This window comes from Mustela nivalis, assembly GCF_964662115.1.
Source record: "Mustela nivalis genome assembly, chromosome: 13".
Taxonomy (NCBI): Eukaryota; Metazoa; Chordata; class Mammalia; order Carnivora; family Mustelidae; genus Mustela; species Mustela nivalis.
Window position 1 is genome coordinate 18,875,675 of NC_139032.1, and position 21,829 is coordinate 18,897,503.

Here is a 21,829-nt window from a genome sequence, read left to right on the forward strand (position 1 = left end):
TGTAGGCAACAGTAGGGCATCTCTAAGCCTGAAAGAAAAGAACTGGCTGTTACCAGCCAAGGAGAGGGCAGCCTGACGGAGACTTCAAAATGCAGGCTGCCTGCGGCAGCCACACAAGGTGGAAGTCAAGGGAATAAACATCCCAACCAAGATCCCATCCTTCCCTTCCTCAGTTCTGTGCTGGACAGCACAGCTGTTGATGTCTTATCTGCCAGCCTCCTTGTATAGAGGGCAAGGCTTAGAAGACAGATGTAGGGGCGCCTGGGTGGCTCAGTGGATTAAAGTCTCTGCTTTGGCTCAAGTCATGATCCCAGAGTCCTGGGATCAAACCCCACATCCGGCTCTCTCTTAGCGGGGAGGCTGCTTCCCTTCCTCTCTCTCTGCCTGCTTGTGATCTCTGTTTGTCAAATAAATAAATAAAATTTAAAACAAAAATAAAAAAATAAAAGACAACTGCAGGCCAGTATCTCTGATGAACATAGATGCAGAAATCCTCAAAAAAATACTGGCAAACCAAGTTTAATAATACACTAAGAAAACCATTCACAGGGCTCCTGGGTGGCTCAGTGAGTTAAAGCCTCTGCCTTTGGCTCAGGTCACGATCCCAGGGTCATGGGATTGAGCCCCACATGGGGCTCTCTGCTCAGCATGGAGCCACTTCCTCCTCTCTCTGCCTACCTCTCTGCCTGCTTATGATCTCTGTCTGTCAAATAAATAAATAAAATCTTAAAAAAAAAAAAAGAAAAACTATTCACCATAATCAAGTGGCATTTATTCCCAAGATGTAAGAGTGGTTCACTATTTGCAAATGAATCAACATGATATGTCATATCAGTAAGAGAAAGGATAAAAACCATACGATTATTCAAAAGATGCAGAAAAAGCATTTGGCAGAGGACAATATCCATTAATAAGAAAAGCCCTCAACAAAGTAGGTTTAGAGGGACCATATCTCAACATAATAAAGGTCGTATTTGAAAAACCCACAGTGAGCATCATACTCAGTGGGGGAAAAACTGAAAGCTTGCCCTCTAAGTTCAGGAACAAGACAAGGATGTCTACTCTTCACCACTTTTATTCTACATATGCTAGAAGTCCTAACCACAGGAGTCAAGACAACAAAAAGAAAGGAAAGACATCCAAATTGGTAAGAAAGAAGTAAAGCATTCAGATGTTATGAGTCCACCAATACCTGTTATTGTGAAATTTTGGGTCACTGGAGCCAAACTGATGATCATCAAGGTCCAAGAAAGAAGAAAAAAAAAAAAACCAAGGTCATATACAAAGTATTAGAAATCAGAATGATTTTTTATTTCTCAACATCAGCACTAGCAGATGGAAAACCATGGAGTAGTGTTTCAACATTCTGAAGAAAAATTCAGCGATACCCTTTTATCCCCACACATTCCTTCTCTGGAATCTACTAGAAGATCTATTTCATAAAAAGAGGAATAAATGGAAGAATGAGGCATAGGATCCTAGATATTGGAGATCTATCACAGAAATACAAAGGGGATATATGGAGTGATGGCAAAGAGAGATTCTAAGATAATAGCTGTGCATCAGGCATGCTGGGCAACCACCCACATTGGAGCAGGTTAGAGGACCTGGGAGAGACTTTTTCAGGAAGATAAATTTGATACAATACCTGATATATATGATCACCTTAAAATGAGTTTTAGACAGTTGGTGAAGAGTTTGTTGTTAATTGTAAACTTGTAGAAAACTTAGCAAATAAAAGCAAGACAGTATGTGTTGAGAAAATAAAGTCCACAAAGGAAAAATAATCATAGCTTACTACATTGAGCTATGAATAATGTTTGTATAGTTGTAATAATGTAAGCACAGAATATTTACCTAAGTAAAATAAGTATTTAACTCTATTAGAATGGTAGAGGGAGGAGAGAGTATATTTCTGTGGGAGGCATTGGGAGTGAAAGATAGTCGTGCAGTGGAAGTTAATAGAAGATTAAACCCCCGAAAAGTTAAGTAACAGTGTAAGCATTTTATTTAAAAATATGAAACAAGCACTGAAAGGATCAGTTAAAAGACATAAAAGGCATTGCTTTTGCGGATGAGGACACGGTGAGAGAAGGAGTCTGCTGTGTTTCACAACAGATGAGTAGTCATTTGACTCTAAAATATATGCACCTATAACTGATAAAAATAAAAACTATCTTACAAAGAAAATCAGTATAATTTACCTCATTAACAAATTAAAGGAGAAAAATCTTATAATCAATAAATACAGACATACATTTAATTAAATTCACCATTTACCCATGACAACTTCTTTTAGCAAACTTTCTGAACCTGGCCAATAGTAATTTGAAAAGTTGTAGAAAATATTATATTTAATGGTGACATAGCAAAAGCTGTATTTTCAAAGACAAGAATAAGACAAGGATCCCACTGTCATCAGTTCTCTTTAATACAGTACTGGAGATCCTAGTTAGAATGAAAAGAACACAAAGCATGAGAATGAAAGGGAAAAAAAACCCCACAAGTATCATTATTTATAGATAATATTGCTTATCTATAAAAATCCACATGAATCAAACTCTTTGATCAGAGAATTTAGCAAGGTTGCTGGATATAATATCCATGTACAAATCTCATTAGCATTTCTATACAAAAAGAACAACTAGAAAATGCAGGCAAAATATTATTAAGAATAGCATAGTATTTTAAGGACCTAGGAATAAATGTATTAAAAGATATCAAAGACAGTTATGGACAAGCTTTTTAAACTTAAAGAGCATAAAAGAAGACCTAAATAAATGGACAAGTGTGTCCTGTTATTGGATGGATGACCTGATAATATAATGGTAGCAGCTGACCTTTATTTGTAATTTCTGTGTAACACCTGTAAAAATTCTGTATTTTTTTAATAGAATTTAATCTGATTTTAAATTTCATTTGACAGAATAAAGGGAAGAGCCATCATTTTTTTTTAAAGAAGATTTTATTTTATGTTGGAGATAGTGAGAGAGGAAAGACAATCCAGGGGCTAGCTAGAGAGGAAGAAGCAGGCTCCCTGCTGAGCAGAGAGCCCAATATGGGGCTCAATCCCAGGACCCTGGGATCATGAGCTGAGCTGAAGGCAGATGCTTAACTGACTGAGCCACCCAGGTGCCCCAGAGCCATCACATTTTTGAACAAGAAAAAAGGTATATTTAACCTAACAAATTAAGACCTATTTTAAATCTTTAGTAGGTAAAATTGTATGGTGTTGGCACAAAAATATTCAATGGAATATAATAGAAAGCTCAAACTGAATCATGTGCATACGTGTACACATGGCCAGAGGGAATACTATAAATCCTTGAGTCCAGCTACTCAATAAATAGGGCAGAGTCAACTGCCTATTCACATGGAATTCATTAAAATAGATTGGGAACTTTTAAATTTTATTTTATTTTATTCACTTAACAAAATATTATTGAGGAATTAAAATTAATGAACTAGTTCTTAATGTTTTGACATACATAATTCTCAAATGTATTGAGAATGAAATATACGCATGAGGAACACACATGTAGACCATCTCTTCTCAACAGAGGTAATTTTGTTTACCAGGAGACCTCTGGTAATGTCTGGAGGCATTTTGATTGCCAAAACATGAGATGTGCTGGTAGCATCTACTAGGTAGAGGATGGTCCTCAACAAAATAATTATTTGGCCTGTGGTAGGCTCGGTAGTGGTTCTCAAAGATGTCCATATCCTAATTTCTGACCCTATAAATGTTACATTCTGTGGCAAAAGGAAATTATCACATGCAATTAAGATATAAGATATATAAGATATATATGATATATATAAGGATGTTAAAATAGGGAGATTATCTTGGATTATCTTGTTGGACCCGAAGTGTAATTGCAGTAGACTTTTTTTTTTTTTTAAGATTTTATTTATTTATTTGACAGAGAGAGAGAGAGATCACAAACAGGCAGAGAGGCAGGCAGAGAGAGAGGGGAAAGCAGGATCACTGCTAAACAGAGAGTCCAATGCGGGGCTTGATGTGGGGCTCGATCCCAGGACCCTGAGATCATGACCTGAGCCAAAGGCAGAGGTTTAACCCACTGAGCCATCCATGTGCCCCTGTAGTATTCTTTGTAAAAGGACAGTGAGAAGGTCTGAACGGAGGAAGGCAGTGTAACAGTGGAAGCAGGAGGAGAAAAGCCTATATAAGTCAAGAAATGAAGACATCTTTAGAATTTGGAAGAGGCAAGGGAGTGATTTCTCTCCTAGAACCTCCAGAAGGACCCAGCCCTGCTGACCTCTTGATTTTAGCCTTGTAAGACTCATTTTAAAACCTCTGAACGTCTGAAACTCTGAGGGAATACATTTGTGCTCTTTTAAGCCGTTAAATTTGGGTAATTTTTTACAACATCAATAGGAAACTAATACACAACCCAAAATGTCAATACAGCCAAGGTGGAGAAGTCCTAGTATAGAATGCCATTTCTGTAAGTTAAGATATATATAAGGCCATACTACATATAGTGAATTCCTGTATATTTACTTAATATTGAAAATAATGCATGGGAACGAGAAGTATCAATTTCCAGGTTGTAGTAGCCTTTCAAGAGGTAGAAGGAGAGAAAGGCAGACAGGATATGGCAGAGATTTCTGTAGCATGTGGAATAAGATGTTAAAATATGTAAACTCTTGTTGGTGGATGTGTTTCTGGTTTTAAAAAATAATTTCTATAAAATTTAAAATTAGAAATAATTTTTGGGGGCACCTGGGTGGCTCAGTGGATTAAAGCCTCTGCCTTCAGCTCAGGTCATGATCTCAGGGTCCTGGGATCGAGCCCCGCATCGGGCTCTCTGCTTGGGAGCCTGATTACACCTCTCTCTCTGCCTGCCTCTCTGCCTACTTGTGATCTCTGTCTGTCAAATAAAAAAAAAAAAATTAGAAATAATTTTTTAACAATATTGAATTGCTATTATCTTAGCTTTTCCTGGCTTCCCAGTAGCTAAGATTGATGATAAAACTTGTCTAGAGTGGGGGCTACACCACAGAGAAAGATCACAGGAGATTAGGACGTGCTGAGTTCTATGTTGTGTTACTGTTGTGGCCTATTCACAATTCATGTTGTTGGCAGAGCTTGTCCTGTCGTACATAATGAAAGAAATAGCTTATTTTGGGAGTCTTTCTCTAGTGACAAGAAAGGAATCTTTCCCTTCTCAATGCTAGTCCTTCTTCCTAAATCTTGTTTCTACTTCAAGACCCAAGAGATATTATATAATCTATTCTTCCCATAAAAGTCTACCCCTGGCAGAATCTCTGAAAAAGGCTTCTGTCCCTGTGTGTCCCAGGAACCTGTGTTCATACTTCAATATCTGTGAAGTCCTCTGGGCCAGAGCCAGGGCCAGGGTAAGGCTTTGGGTTTTATAGTTCATATTATTCTTGTTTTCCAAAGCAGTGGAGGTCTACTTTGATAGGAAGATGCTCTATTCCCATGATGTTGTGATTTATAATAAGAAATGTATATTTATCTGGTCTTTGTTTCCATTTCTGGCACAGAGCTCCTTAAACCCTTGACATTTCCTCAGTGATGAGAGCAGTTAAGGTTCTTTTGTTATGTTCACGAAGTGGCTTTTGGAAAGCAGCTAAGAAGGGGGACTGGTCACCAGAGGAATCCACCAGGAGAAGGTTGGAACTTTCAGGACCACCCTCCTGTCACCTCTGGGGAGGGAAGAGGGACTAGAGATTGAGTTAAATAAATAGTGGGCAATGGTTTAATCAGTCTTGCTTACACAACGAAGTCTCTGTAAATCCAAAAGGATAGTGTTTGGAGAACTTGCTGGTAGGTGAGCACATGGATATTTGGAGATAGTGGCAAAGTCTGGAAAGGGCATGGAAGCTTCACACCCTTTCCCCATACCTTGCCCCCTTTATCTCCTCATTTGCCTATTGATTCATAACCTTCATATACTCTTTTATTTTTTATTTTATTAAAAAAATTATTTATTTGAGAGAGACAGACAGAGATCGTGAGAGAGCACAAACAAGGAAGAGAGGGAGAAGCAGGCTCCTGGCTAGGCAGGGAGCCCAGTATGGGACTTGATCCCAAGACCCTGAAATCATAACCTGAGCCGAAGGCAGATGCTTAACCATCTGAGCCACCAAGGCTTCCCCTTCATAAACCCTTTTAATGAACGAGTGTCCTGAGTTCTGTGAGGCCCTCTAGCAGGTTGGTTGAACCCAAGAAGGGAGTCATTGGGGGACCTCTGGTTTAGAAAGCCTTTTGGTCAGAATTACAGGTAACAACCTGGACTTGCTATTGGCATCTGAAATCAAGGGCAGTCTTGTGGGACTGAGCCCTTAACCTGTGGAGTTAGATGCTGTTTCTGAATAGATAGTGTCAGAATTGAATTGAATTGTAGGATACCCAGCTGGTGTTCACAAATTGCTTGATGGTGTAAGGAGAAACCCACACGTTGGAATCGCTTTCAGAATTATGAATCCGTAAGGACAGGCAGGTTTTATAATTGACTCCTAGGAGCCTTTTGACTCACATCTTTGTAAAGATTTTATTTATTTATTTGACAGAGAGAGAAATCACAAGTAGGCAGAGAGGCAGGCAGACGGGGAGGGGGAAATAGGCTCCCTGCTGAGCAGAGAGCCAAATGTGGGGCTCAATGTGGGGCTCAATGTGGGGCTTGATCCCAGGACCCTGAGATCATGACCCGAGCTGAAGGCAGAGGCTTAACCCACTGAGCCACCCAGCTGCCCCTTGACTCACATTTTTAAATAATTATCTGTGAAGGCAAGCAAAATCATATGCCATTTCAATCCCTGTAAGGGTTAATTCCCAGTTAGATTTAAATGCTTAGCAGCTAGTTTTGGTGACTATGTCTTCCAAACCTAGGAACACAAATTCATTCTAATTACGTTGCATTGTCTATAAGGTAAAAATGAATGGTCATTGTTTCCCAGGGACCTCTGACATTTTGGGGTTTGTCCTCAATCTCAATACCTGAAAAGAATTTTTACTTTTATGAACACTTTCACTGTTGTAAGGAATTATTCGTTATTAAAACATCACAGATTTGGATTACAAGTTAATAACTTCCCCCATTTCTTTTCACATGATGACTTGTATTTTTGTTATTCATTTTCACTGGGGCATGTAAGAGAATTGATTTTTTTGGACACATTTTCATGTATTTATATACTAGTAGATGAAGCATGGTCTGATTTTCAGCCAGCTGGTTTTTCAAAGTATTTTTCCAGACAAAATCCTAACTTTAACATGGTGCAAATTATTAGAAACCCATGGGGATATTTAGCGCTTCTCTGAGATTTTGGAGAGATCCCAAGAAGAAATCTGTAGCTTTAAGTTCCAGAATTCCTGTGGCTTAATCCTTCAGGAGTAATAAAGGAGAAGAAGGTAACTTAATCAGCAAGCTGTGCTTCACCCCATACAAATGATTCCCATTTCTATTCTGTCTCATCTTAGAAAATAAATACTTTCCTCTAGAAACTGAGAATGAATCAGAATGACTTATAGATTCCTGCAGAAGCCCACTACAGATAAATTCATTCAAATGTCGCTCCAGGTTTAAGTTTGCTGGAAACTATTAGCAGAATTATTGGAAAGGATTTTACTAATAGTACTTCCAGTTGAAGTGTTGAGAGAAAGTTGAATTACACCAGAAAGGGTCCTTATAGCACACGAATAACAAAGTAGACTTATTTTACCTTGGGCCAAAGGACACCAGAGAGATAGTTACACACAAATAAACAAATCGAAAGTCCTAATCTTGGCTCATGAGATGCTCAGTGGTATGTCCCAGATCCCTCCATCACTGCTTGAAGAAGGCGAACCTGAGCTTACTTGTATTTGGAGTGTGGCATGGTAGAAGGCCACAGTGTTTAGGCAGAAGCTCCTAATCAAGGGATTTTGCTTAACTTGGACAATCTCCTCTCTGACATTATTTTCTTCTATATATAATTGAGCTCAGTGGTTTTTAAATTTCCTGCTGTTTTATTCCCTGATGGATTGTATTTTCTCAGTTATGAGCCCAAAAATGACTTCTGAGCTAAACCCTTGATGGAAAGAGCACTTAATAAGCTTCTGAACTTTACAGACCAGCCCTAAGGAGGATAACCAATGGTGACAAAATAGCTGTTAACGTTTTAGACATTGTTATCATGTTCCTAGGGTTTTAGTTCCAGGTTCATCTTTCACTAAGAGTGTGACGTATGGTGGGGTCTCTTGGTTTTGTTGAGCTCAGTTTCTTCATCTCTAATTGGAATAATAGTGTATGCTTTATAGTTGCTATGAGGATTAAATAAGATAATCTCAAAAAACCCTTAACTGTATGTATTTTCCTCAGATAGTCTGTACTGTGTGTAACACTCAAGGTTTGATCAAAGAAACAATTTTAGAAATGGTAAGAGTATGGGATTTATCAGAGAGGAGTGACATAAAATTTCTCAATGGCTACTATATTTGATGTTGGCCTAGAAGTCATCAGGGAAAAATTCTTAACCCCACAACGTACTTCCTCTCTTGGGAAAGCTCTAGCACAACTAGTTAGGGTAGTGGATTTGTTGAAATTTTTAATTAGGGTTCCCATAGATAAAATATTATTCCCATAGATAAACTCTATTAGAGAGTGCCCACATTTAACAGTAAGCTATAGGATCAGTTCTCAAAAAGAAGAACAAATTTTAAATTATTATTGATCACATAATCAATTATTAATCATTATGTGGCTATTGTTTGTGTAGGTTGGTCACCTAATGTTACCTCAAACATGGAAAAGAAACTTAATTAGTTTGCCTTTTTTTTTAAAATTTATTTACTTATTTTTAGAGAGAGAGGGAGTGACTGAGCACAAGCAAGGGGAGGGACAGAGGGTAAGGGACAATCTCAAGCAGATTCTCCACTGAGCTCAGAGCCCAATGTGGGGCTTGATCTCAAGACCCTGAGATCATGACCTGAGCGAAAACCGAGAGTCAGCGCTCAACCAACGGAGCCACCCAGGTGCCCTTGCATCTTATTTCTTAAAGGCTAAGACTTAAGAAAGTCTTAAAGGCTAAGTCAAGACATTTGAACCACAGTAATTTGGATTGTTATAAAAAAGATCAGTGAATTTGTATTTGCATTGCACATTTGGGTTTGATAGGAGGAATGAAATCACTTGTATCAAGGCCATACAAGTATGCGAGTGTTTCTTAAGGAATTGCTCATGTGTCTGTATGATGGAAACTAAAAAATGCAAGTGGGTCTGAAAACTGCCAAGCCATTGGTTTAAAATTGGTTGTTACTGAAGAATTTTAGCTCAGTGATTGTCCTTTCAGATAAGAGGTTGCGTATGTAATGTATGCCAAAGGATGTTTCAAAATCTGTATGTAGTATTTAGATTCATAAACTTAGCAGATGCTCTAGAAACTGCAAATCAGGACCTCTGGTTCAAGACCATGTGGATTTCTAGAAATTCTTATATGCTTCCTACTTTAGAAACCAAAAGGCTCTTAACATATGTGAAATATATGGGAATATCCAAATAAATATTTATAGTCTGGAAATAGACACTTTTTTAAAAAAAAGATTTTATTATTTATTTATTTATTTGACAGAGAGAGAGAGAGAGATTACAAGTAGGCAGAGAGGCAGGAAGAGAGGGGGAAGCAGGCTCCCTGCTGAGCAGAGAACCCGATGTGGGGCTTGATGTGGGGCTCGATCCCAGGACCCTGAGATCATAACCTGAGCCAAAGGCAGAGGCTTAACCCACTGAGCCACCCAGGCGCCTGGAAATAGGGAAGCTCTATTTTTAATTTCTTAAGGAATCTCTACACTGTTTCCCAAAGTGGCTGCACCAACTTGCATTCCTCCCAACAGTGTAAGAGGGTTTCCCTTTCTCCACATCCTTTTCAACACTCGTTTTTTACTGTCTTGTTGATTTTGGCCATTCTAACTGGTGTAAGTTGGTATCTCAATGTGGTTTTGATTTGAATCTCCCTGATGGCTAGTGATGATGAACATTTTTTCATGTGTCTGTTAGCCATTCGTATGTCTTCCTTGGAAAAGTGTCTGTTCATGTCTTCTGCCCATTTTTTTTTAAAGATTTTATTTATTCATTTGACAGAGATCACAAGTAGGCAGAGAGGCAGGCAGAGAGAGGAAGCGAAACAGACTCCCTGCTGAGCAGAGCACCTGAAGGGAGTCTCAATCCCAGGACCCTGAGATCATGACCTGAGCTGAAAGTAGAGGCTTTAACCCAGTGAGTCACCCAGGGGCCCCTTCTGCCCATTTTTTGACATGATTATCTGTTTTGTGTGTGTTGAGTTTGAAGAGTTCTTTATAGATCCTGGATATCAGCCCTTTGTCTGTAGTATCATTTGCGAATATCTTCTCCCGTTCCCTGGGTTGCCTCTTTGTTTTGTTGACTGTTTCCTTTGCTGTGCAGAAGCTTTTGATCTTGATGAAGTCCCCAAAATTCATTTTCATTTTTGTTTCCTTTGCCTTTGGAGACATATCTTGAAAGAAGTTGGTGTGGCCAATGTCGAAGAGGTTACTGCCTGTGTTCTCCTCTAGGATTCTAATGGATTCCTGCTTCATGTTGACGTCTTTTACCCATTTTGAGTTTATCTTTGTGTATGGTGTAAGAGAATGGTCGAGTTTCATTCTTCTCTACACATAGCTGTCCAATTTTCCCAGTACCATTTATTGAAGAGACTGTCTTTTTTTCACTGTATATTTTTTCCTGCTTTGTCAAAGATTATTTGACCATAGAGTTGAGGGTCCATATCTGGGTTCTCTACTCTGTTCCACTGGTCTATGTATCCGTTTTTATGCCAGTACCATGCTGTCTTGGTGGTCACAGCTTTGTAGTAAAGCTTGAAATCAGGCAACATAATGCCATCAGTTTTGTTTTTCTTTTTCAACATTTCCTTAGCAATTTGGGGTCTCTTCTGATTCCATACAAATTTTAGGGTTGTTTGCTCTAGTTCTTTGAAAAATGCGAGTGGGGGGCGCCTGGGTGGCTTAGTGGGTTAAAGCCTCTGCCTTCGGCTCAGGTCATGATCCCATGGTCCTGAGATCGAGCCCTGTATCAGGCTCTCTGCTAGCGGGAAGCCCGCTTCTCTTTCTCTCTCTCTCTCTGTCTACTTGTGATTTCTGTCCATCAAATAAATAAATAAAGTCTTAAAAAAAAAAAAAAGAAAAATGCCAGTGGAATTTTGATTGGATTGGTGTTGAAAGTATAGATTGTTCTAGGCAGTATAGACATTTTAACAATGTTTATTTTTCCAATCCATGAGCGTAGAATGGTCTTCCATCTTTTTATGTCTTCTTCAATTTCTTTCATTACTGTTCTGTAGTTCCTTGAGTGCAGATCCTTTACCTCTTTGGTTAGGTTCATTCCCAGGTAACTTATGGTTCTTGATGCTATAGTAAATGGAATTGATTCTTTAATTTCTCTTTCCGTATTTTCATTGTTAGTGTATTAAAAAACAACTGATTTCTGTACATTGATTTTGTATCCTGCCACAGTACTGAATTGCTGAATGAGTTGTAGTACTTTGGGGGTGGAGTCTTTTGGGTTTTCCACATAAAGTATCATGTCATCTGCGAAGAGAGAGAGTTTGACTTCTTCATTGCCAGTTTGAATATCTTTTATTTCTCTTTGTTGTCTAATGGCTGTTGCTAGGACTTCTAATACTATGTTGAACAAGAGTAGAGAGTGGGCGTCCTTGTCATGTTCCTGATCTCAAAGGGAAGGCTGTCAGCTTTTTCCCATCGAGGATGATATTTGCTATGGGTTTTTCATAGATAGATTTTATGAAGTTGAGGAATGTTCCCTCTATCCCAATACTTTGAAGTGTTTTAATCAGGAATGGATAAAGCTTTCTTTTTCTTTTTCCTTTTCTTTCTTAATCTTTCTTTCATTCATTCGTTCTTTCTTTTTCTTTCTTTTCTGCATGCCTAACCATTAGGCTCCTGTTCCCTTCCTTTAAAGTTAACGTATCTGCTCTGAATTAAAATTAGCAGTTATTCATGATCGTTCACTGCATTTCTTTTTTTCTTTAAAGTCTTGTCTCTGCCTGATATAAGTTTTGATAGCTAGGCTGTTAAATGAGAGAGACAATCTTCTATATCAAGATTTACACTAAGACAACTTATATTCCTAATGGTATAAGCACTTTTGTCTGGTACTAGTAGAATGGATACATATGAGGGCTGTTAATTTAGCTCTAATGTGAGCTGCATGGGAAAAGCTATAGAGGTTCTATTTAGTTTGTAGTAAACAACTTCAGAATCAATGTGTTTTTCTTTACTGAAGACTTGCTTAGTGCATCAGGAAAAAATTCTATTAGTTTGCCTCATCTAGAAATCACCGCGCATCCTGACGTGGGGGCCAGTGGCCCCCATTAAGGCCAGCATGACTGTTTGTAGCAAAATGAACCAAGCCATCTGAATTCAACCTCAGTGTCATTCTTCAAGCAAGCCAGACAGCCAAGATTTAGGATTTTCCCAACATTTTATGGCAATTTGTTTCATTTGCCACAGGCCCATAATGATGAAAATTGCCATAAAGTGAGATAATCAGGCGGTAGAAGTGTCATAAAACTGCAGGAGAAACATTTCCATCTTGGAGCTTTGCATGCCGATGAATGTGGGGAAGAGTAAATGTGGCCTGGCTGGTGTTATCTGGTTGCCAAGCTCTGTGCCAAGCAGAAATGATTCTATTTTGTCAATTTGTACTCATTTGGAGGCCAAAGAATGGGAACGAAAGAGAACCTGAAAATACAAGGAAGCACCCGGCCAAAGTCTTTGCTCAGGTGCCTGGGCTGTGAGCCGGCAAGGGGTGGGCCAACGGAGAGGAGGCCAAATGTGTGCCATTCGGTACAAGGAGAATAAATTAAAGGGCTGTCAGTGATTGGAGGGCTTTGGCCTTCGGAAGGAAATGCCATGGTACTTCTCCTGCTATGTTTTTGGGATCCCTGCCTGGCCTTGAACAGCCCTGTCTCTCTTCTGCCCTGAACAGCCTGAGCCACAGTGGGAACCAATAGGCTGGAGATGGCATTGTTAGACCAAAGCTTTTTGGGCCGTGGTTGAAATGAATGAGTCCTTTTTCACATATTGGTTGCTTGCGCTTGGAAGTGAAAATGGTTATTTTTTTTTTGTTCCTTTGGTTTTTTTGTTTTGTTTTGTTTTGTTTTTAATGCCCGGGAAACAGACTCCTTTTGTCTCTCTGCTTTTTTATTTTCATTCCTTTTCTCCTCCTGGCCACATTCCTACTCCGTAGATCATTTACATGTTTCACATATCACGAGTCATGCCTTGAAGAATCATGCAGCCAGAAATTTCCAGGTCTTACTCCACAGCGGATAACGCGGTTGTTTCATCTTCACCCTTTATTTGTACGTTGTCCGTTTTGTTCTCTGTTTTGCAATATTACATTAATGGCACTGGTTTGAAAGTCCCCCAAGGACACATTCCATAGCTTCACTCCTGCTAACTGAATTGGTTTTGACAGATATCTTAATAACATTCTAGCTCATGCCAAGCTGCTAGGGGTAAGAGCTATAATCATTTCTTCATTTTTAAAAAAATGAAATATATCCCAGGAAGAGCTTCTCTAGGAGTCTTCTGACTTTATTTTATAACCTGAATTTCTCATGGACTCCCCACTGAACAAATCTGTTCCCCAAGTTTGATGCTGTTCCATCCTCAAAGTCACACAATAAGGGGAATGAAGAAATGGTCTCTTTCTGGCTCACACAATGGTGATATATTATCTGTGGCTTTCATGTATCAGCATTTGCACGTTCTTATGTTTCCTGTTTAATTTCATATGTGTTCTGTGATATTCTTTTTAAATTTAATATGTTTGGAATATGAAAGACATCATTTTTTTTTTTTTTAAAGATTTATTTATTTATTTATTTGACAGAGAGAAATCACAAGTAGTCGGAGAGGCAGGCAGAGAGAGAGAGAGAGGGAAGCAGGCTCCCTGCTGAGCAGAGAGCCCGATGCGGGACTCGATCCCAGGACCCCGAGATCATGACCCGAGCCGAAGGCAGCGGCCCAACCCACTGAGCCACCCAGGCGCCCTGAAAGACATCATTTTTAAACACTGAGATTGCCTGGTCTCTGTTAATCATAGCTGATGTTGATCACAAACGTTTGTTGAGAATACACAATACCCCTCACATGGTAGTATTCCTTCACCTGCATTATCTGAACTTCAAAAATAAACCTTTGGAGGTGTTTTCATTTCAAAATATTTTTCCATTTCAAGCAACAGAATGTGAACAAGATTATGTAAACTGTTGAGATTGGAGACTGATTCTCTTTCACCTTTCAGACTGATTCAGGGCAAACTCTGTGGGGTTCTACTTTCTAAAGATGTCTTGCAGGATATGTGATCACACTTGATAATTGTGCATTTAAGTACAAGGTGGAAATTGAAATTTAGAAATTGGAAAAGGCCGGAACGGATGAAAATTATATGGTATTTGGGATACCTGAAAGAATTAATTCCTTGGAAATGCATGTGGCATTGGTGAAATAACTGAACTTGATGTGTGGTAGCACGTGGATGCTGAGCTTCTCTTGGAGGATCTTTAGGTCTCCCCTAAAGTTAAAGTGCAAGGAATTAATAGTTGCTTTTGGTGCCTCTTCATGCTTCCTTCAAAGCCCTCTTCTTCCGTGATGTCCCTCTCGTCTTAAAGTTTCCACTGTTGTCTGGGTTGCTACTGGTTTTTATTTCTCCAACACAACCTCCCTCATACTGTTCTGGTCGTAAACACTTCCTTCAGAATATTCCTGTTTTGACTTTTTCCCCTCCAGTTTTAAGCTGCAAAATGTGAACAGGCTTATTTGACTACCGAGTGGATTGATTCCCTTTCCAGCAGAGGACAAGCTCCGTTGGGTTCTATTTTCTAATAAATGTTGTCAACCAACTTGAGCCTATCTTCGACTCTTATTTTCATTTTAACAGATAAGAAGAAAGAATAAATAGAAGATACTGAGGCAAAAAGAACAATGGCAAGGAATATTTTCTTGGGGGAGCTTAGCAGTCAGGGATAGCAAAGCACAGCAGTGTGTGTATTGGTACATGTTGATCATTGTAACCTCTGCCAGTTTGTGGGGTAAATACTCCCAACGGAGCCATTTTCAGGCTATCCACATGATGTCACCTCATGTAGAAGATATGCTAACTCAAACTTCCTAGAACTGGTACATCCCAATTCTAGCGTCCCGCATTGCACCAGCTAACAAAGCAAGAACTCTAGTTGACATGGACTGGGGGCAAAGTTGATAATGGCCAGCAAGATGTTTTAGATACATGAAAGGCCTATGCTATTTGTTCTGGAAGAATGTAATTTTATTCAAATCATAAAGGCATTAAAAATGATGTGGTTGGTGAAAATTTTCAAAATCTATTAGGAACAACTTATGCCTAAGTGGTTGAATTTCTATAAAAAGTCTTGAATAGTTTAGAGGCTAAAACTAATTTTATAAATGCTACAGATTGTTGAGCAGGTGATATTTATATTTTTGATTTAACAAAAGGTTATATTTTCTTGGGAAAAAAATAAGGCAGTAAGAAAATACCAAGTCTATAATAAAGCCACAGCTTGCAATGGATATTGTTACGTTAATAAATGAAATAAAAAGCTGCACTGCAGCCCATTGTCATTTCTCCCCCTCCCCATTTCTATCTAATAGAATGAACTTTATATCTAAAAGGGCTGAATAAACCATTTGTGAGAGGGCACTGGAGTCTAAATTAGGTGAAACCTGCCCTTTGCCCAAGTATACATTAAGGACAAGGGAAGTACATGCACATCACTTATGTGGCTGGCACAAAATATTAATGATGAAAGAGTTAAAAAGATAGAGATCTGGAATGATGGGGTGAATCTAACAAGACCGAACTTACTAGGTGGAAATGTTAAACCATGAAATTTGGATTAGTACTCCAACAGCCCAAATATGAGCGATTTTGGGTAATTGTTAACTTAATATAAATCTCTAGTCTTCTATAATATGTGGATGCTCCAAACAAAATATAACACAAGGGCACCTTATTTGGAGTACACTGTATCTGGAGGAAGGGAGATAATTCTTTTACTGTACTTTTCATCTGTTCATTTATCTAACTCATCACACCCATTCGGTCACTCCCTTTCATTGACTCAATTAATACTGATTTGAGGCTCTGCAGAGTCAGAGAACTGTGGGATACAGAGTCATAAGATAGGCACTGCACATGCCCACATGGAGCTTTTATTCAATCAGTTACTGTTCAGACTATGTATAAGGTACAGTGGTTGGTCTTGCATATGACATTAAGGGAATTGATAAGAAAGTAAAGCCTGCCCACAATCTTACTATTAGTAAAATTGGTGTGGAGTCAGTGGAAGGGCTGAAGTAACCAGAGGAGAGAAAGGTTTAAGAATATATCCTAGCTTTCTGCAAATACCTGAACAATTTTCGAAGAGCTCATATGGTACATATGAGAAGGGGGAAAAAAGTGAGTAGTTAAATCTGGTTGAGTGGGGAGGGGAAGAGGGAATTTGGGAAGGCTTAACCAAGGATGTGATTCTTAATCTGAGTCTTGAAGGATTAATGAGGTTTCATCAAAAAAAAAAAAAAAAAAAGAAAAAAGAAAAAAAAAAGGGAAAAAAGAAAAGAAATAAAGGGTATTTCCCCAAGTGGAGAGAACAGTGTGTGCAAATGCTCAGAGCCACACAGTGGGAGGATCTTTGGTAACAGCATGCATTTTTGTGTGCGTGTAGTACAGAGAGTAGGAGTTGGAGGGGAGATTTGAAGGGATGTGGCCAAAGATGAATGTGGAGAGAAAGTCTTGGATCAGAACATGAAAATCTTTTATACCAGGAGTTTAAATTCCATTTGAAGTCACTAGGGGAGGGGGTGGCATCAAAGTATTAGAGGCAGAAGAGTGACATGCTTAGATTTATATTTCAGAAAAGTTATACTGGTGGCAGTGTGGAGGAAGGTTTTGGGGGAGAGAAAGTTTCCTGACTAGAAGAGAAGGAGGAGTTTCTGACATGGACTGACACTAGGACTGTACTTTTAAGTTCAGTTTTATCTCAGAGAGTCTGAAATTCATTGTCTTTGTAGCTATAGTTCTTTTATACTAAGTTGTGTTTAGGGTCAAAACAAGGTGTCTTTTTCATTTTAGGTACTTATATACTCAGTGCAGATTATATATAGTTTTCTCTTGGTGTGTCTGGAGCATCTCAGGAATTTTTTTGCTTCCTTCCTTCCTACCCTATCTCCCTACCTTCCTTCCTCAAAAATGAATACGTGGCAGGCAGCAGCCATATCCTTGGTCATGGAGACATAGCAGACACATAGATAAGTTCTTGAGGGTTGGGGAAGGGAGCAATAGAGACAGATAATACAGGAAAATACATGAAAGGTAATTTCAGATGCTATTAAATGCTCTGAAGTTACTACAACAGAGTAACATGATTGCTAGTGGCTTGGGTAGGGTAGAATAATCAGGTGGGATAGTCAGAGAAGGCCTCTTTGAGGAAGTGATACTTGAATTGAGACCTGAATTAGAAAGGCAGTCATCTTTAGATGAAAGGGAGGCTCTCCAGAGCTGAATAACCCACAGGATCAAAGGGTATCAGAATTATTTTTTCATGTTCAAGGAACCTTTCATGCCAGCCAATGAGGGGGAGGTTAGCACTAGACAAGGTCAGAAAAGGAGGAAAATGGTAAACAAAATACAGTGCTAGAATTCATCAGTCCTTGGTACAAGGTTGGGTTGCTTCTAGTGGGGGTGGATTAGAGTGAACAGGAAAAATAGCAGGGAAACCAAATGAAAGTTATTGTAGATGTCCAGGTGAGGGGGAAAAAATGTGATCTCTGCTATGGTGGTGGCGATGAGGGTGGTGAAGTCCTGATGGATTCTGGGGATCAAGCAAAGAGAACTTGCTGGTGCATTGGATATGGGGGCATAAGATACAAGAACAGTCAAGAATGAGGTGTTGATTTTGTGGTTGGCCAAACGTTCCATTTTGGGGGGAAAATAATGGATGAAAATGATCAGATGGGAAAACAAAGAGTTGTCTTTTATCTGTGTTAGCTTTGAATCCTTGTCAGGCTTTGAAGTGAAGATGCTAAGGAAGCAGATACATGAGTCTGAGGCTTAGTGGGGTGAGGTCAGAGCTGAAGATACGAATTCAAGCGTTATTGGTTCTCAGTTCATGATGTTGTGATTTGCTGCTCATAAGGTGTCCACTTGGTCAAGCGATGATGGTCTGACTGCACCAGAATGTTGAACATTTGGTAGATACTTAATAACTGTTTTACTTATTGCCCTGAACTTATTTATAAGAATGCTCCAGAGTATTAAAGATAAGTACATTCATTTCCAACTATTTTGGCTGCTTCCCACCAAAAAAGTATCTGCCTTCATGGTTAAAGTCTGGGAGAGCACATAGAGAAGAATCTTTCTCCATTTTGTGTTTGTTGAATATATCCTTTTGTGGATAGGATATTGAGAAGAAGAAGGAAGTTGAGAAGAGTATTTCTTCCGCATCTCCTCCCTTCTGTATTTGGAACTCATTGGCTTCTAAAGAGAATTCAGGTATTGGGTCTGCAGCCCTACTGAATGGTTTTAAAGATATTTCAAACTGAAATTTTCAGCCTGATAAAAATCGCTCTTTATAAAATAAACCAAAATACTCTCAGTATTCACACCTAAATCTTTATCACAATGGGAATTAGTATCACAGAACTGCAGTAACTTGGATTTGGATCCTAATATTATTATTTCCCTTCTGTTTCACTCTGAAGATTTTGACTTCTGCCTCAGTCAAGTACTATTGTTTAAAATACTGCTGTGCATTTGGTCAGTAATCTCAATTCTAGCTTTCATTCTTAAAAATAAGATCATAAATAGTTTAAGTACGGCATGGGAAATGAATTTTTTTCTTTGAGTAGCAATTCAAGTTATCTGTTAATTCCTAGAAAGATGCTGGGTGCCAGCTTGTACTGGTTTTTCTTATCGTTGGCACTCTTTGTGAAGACAGACTAATGATGTACTCATTGGTTCTCTTTCCCCTTTTATTTTCAAATCTTTATTCCCTTTCACGTATGCTTTTGCAATCCAAGTAATTGAAGAGCTTGACAAGATTTGGAAGGGACAAGAGTCTGGTTGTGATGATGTAGCTGGTCCCAGGGGAAGGTGAAAACACTACTCTTAGTTGTCTTGCATTTATTTCTATTATGGGGCCTTTCTTATAGCTCTGCAGACAAAGTTTCAGCTGAGGTTTGCACTCAAGACAGCATGATACAGACTTACTGACTGCGCTGAGAAATATTCCTTAAAAATGCATTCTGTTCATTTCCCAGGAAAGATAGGAAGGCAACTTGTCAAATTACCTAATTGTGAATGTTAGGATCAAAGTTACTGATTCTGTAAAGCTCTATAATCACAATCTAGGTTTTATTTTAAATTAATGTCACAGATACATTAGACAAAAATATTTAGTTCATTTGTTTATACCTTAATTACATTACATCTATTTCACGGTGTAATACACAGTTCTTACATCATGTATAATGCATTTTAATTTATTCAGTGTTGCAATTGAGTTATCTCTATGGACTTCATAACTTATGTTATAAAAAACCTTTGAAAAAGATAAATTCTTTGTTCCTACTGATCTTTAAAACAGATTTATAGCTTTCAAATGATAGCCTTAGAAGTTAAAATTTTAATATCATTTTAATGTATTCTCTAAACACTACTTCAACATTAAATCTTGCTTTTAACTCTTGTATTATCCTGTTCCTTACACCTTACCAGCATGAGCATCCAATCCCTCCTTATTCTCTCTTTAGAGGATTATATACGAATGTTGGGAGAGCTTCAAAGTTCATTTCATACATGGGACAGTTGAGGCTGAAGAAAGCTTCTGTCTGTATCCAATTAGTTACATCATACTGCTCTCATCTTGACAGAGAGTGATGTTTTGAACATCACCTGCCTCAGAAGTTAACAGACAAAATCCAAACAAACTAGGTGAGTTTGCAAACATATATTCAGCCCCCAAATTCCCATGAAAGGAGCACTCCCCCAAAATGAGTAAGAAATTACCTAAAGGGACATGACCCGATGGAGGGAAGGCTGAAAAATGTGATCAGCTGAATTTGGGGATATAAGCTGGGCTGTCCATGGCCCATGCATTTGCTTTTCCTTGTGTCAACCAAAATTCTTGCTGATCATTTCCAGTAGTGTGGCCCTCACAACGAGCGTGTGGCCAGGAAGTTTGTTTCTAGAATACAGCCGAGGCAATGGAAAGAAAAGGTGGTTTCAATAATATGGCTCAGAGAGTATGACAGATTTTATGACTTCTGAGCATTGGGGGAGATTTTTTTCTCATTGTTCTCAGAGTTCAGTACTCCTCAAATTAAAAAAGCCAAGAACAGCTTGGAAAGAGACTCACAGTAGTGTAAGAGAGAGTGGGTGGCAGACATGCCCCCCTTCCCCCCATCAGGAGAGGTGGCTTGCGGAGCGCACATCCACATTTCCAGCATGTGCACAGGTCTGCGTAGTGTTTAGCGGAACCATGTGATGAGAGAGCAGAAGGCAAGCTGAGGACAAAGCATAGGCTGGCTGACACCCTGCACCTCCCCTCCCAACACACACACACACACACACACACAGTCTCCCAGGTGGGATCTGTGTGACATTCCTCACGCACTCCTGGTTGCCCTAAAGCTAAGGGAAGGGAAAAGCAAATGGTTACTTTATAGAGATCACAGTTCTGCAAGACACAAGTCCCCCTCAGGTTACAAATGTCATAGTGATTTACAAGAAAAAAAGCATTCTTATCAATAACCCAACTTCCAGAAGGAAATGTAGATAAAATTAAATGTCCTAACCTGCAGCCCATTGGCAAATACCTCGGGCAGGCAGAGTATAATGTTCCTCCAGCAGGCTCCCAGCTGTCTTACCGTTAATGCTTAACTAGAAGGAAAACCAGAACTTGACACTGGAGGCCATGACACTGGAGGTCTTCTTTAGCATATGAAAGTTCTTTCAAAGACCTTTTTCCCTTACCTTCCCCACCTCCACTTAAATAATCAGTCACCCCTCAAACTCCAGTGGGGCAGCTCTTTCTGCCCTTGGATCCTGTCCCTGGATGTCTCAAGAATTCTTTCTTGGCTGTTGGCTCTGGACCTCACTCCACCAAACCTCACCTATATTCCAAAACTACATCACATGGATGGCTACAGCAGTAGGAATGTAGTTGTCGGAGCCTCTGTCTTTAGAGGGTGTGAGAAGTTGCAGAATGTCAAATGGAGATTTATTTGCCACTGCTCTTCAGATCTTTGATGTAGGAAAATGACATTACGATTGAGATTGCTTAGAGGAGGATGGGTGGACAGGTGTATCTCACCTGCCAATATGCAGTTATGGTTTTAGTGCTTGGAAGGAGCATATCTTGTAAATAGCCCCTCATTATTATAAGGTCTTGTCAAGATGTGTTTCCTTCTGATGGTGACATGTGTCACACTGGCTCTAGGTTTGGAGCAGATGGTATTTGTTATTGAAGACCCAGCCATCTATTATGAAACCTTTTTTCCTTCTGCCTCAAGTTGGCATCCCATACCTGTTCTCAACAAAGGGATTGTACCTTCATAGCAGCTTAAGGTATAAAAATCAGACAACAGCTAAAACTCTTAGCCTTCTTACGATATTTGCATTTTATCAGAAATTGAAATCTTAAACCAAGGAAATGAATGTCAGAGGTGTAATTCTCAAGCAGTTAATGAGCTATTAAGGATTTTTTTTTTTTTTTTTGAGTA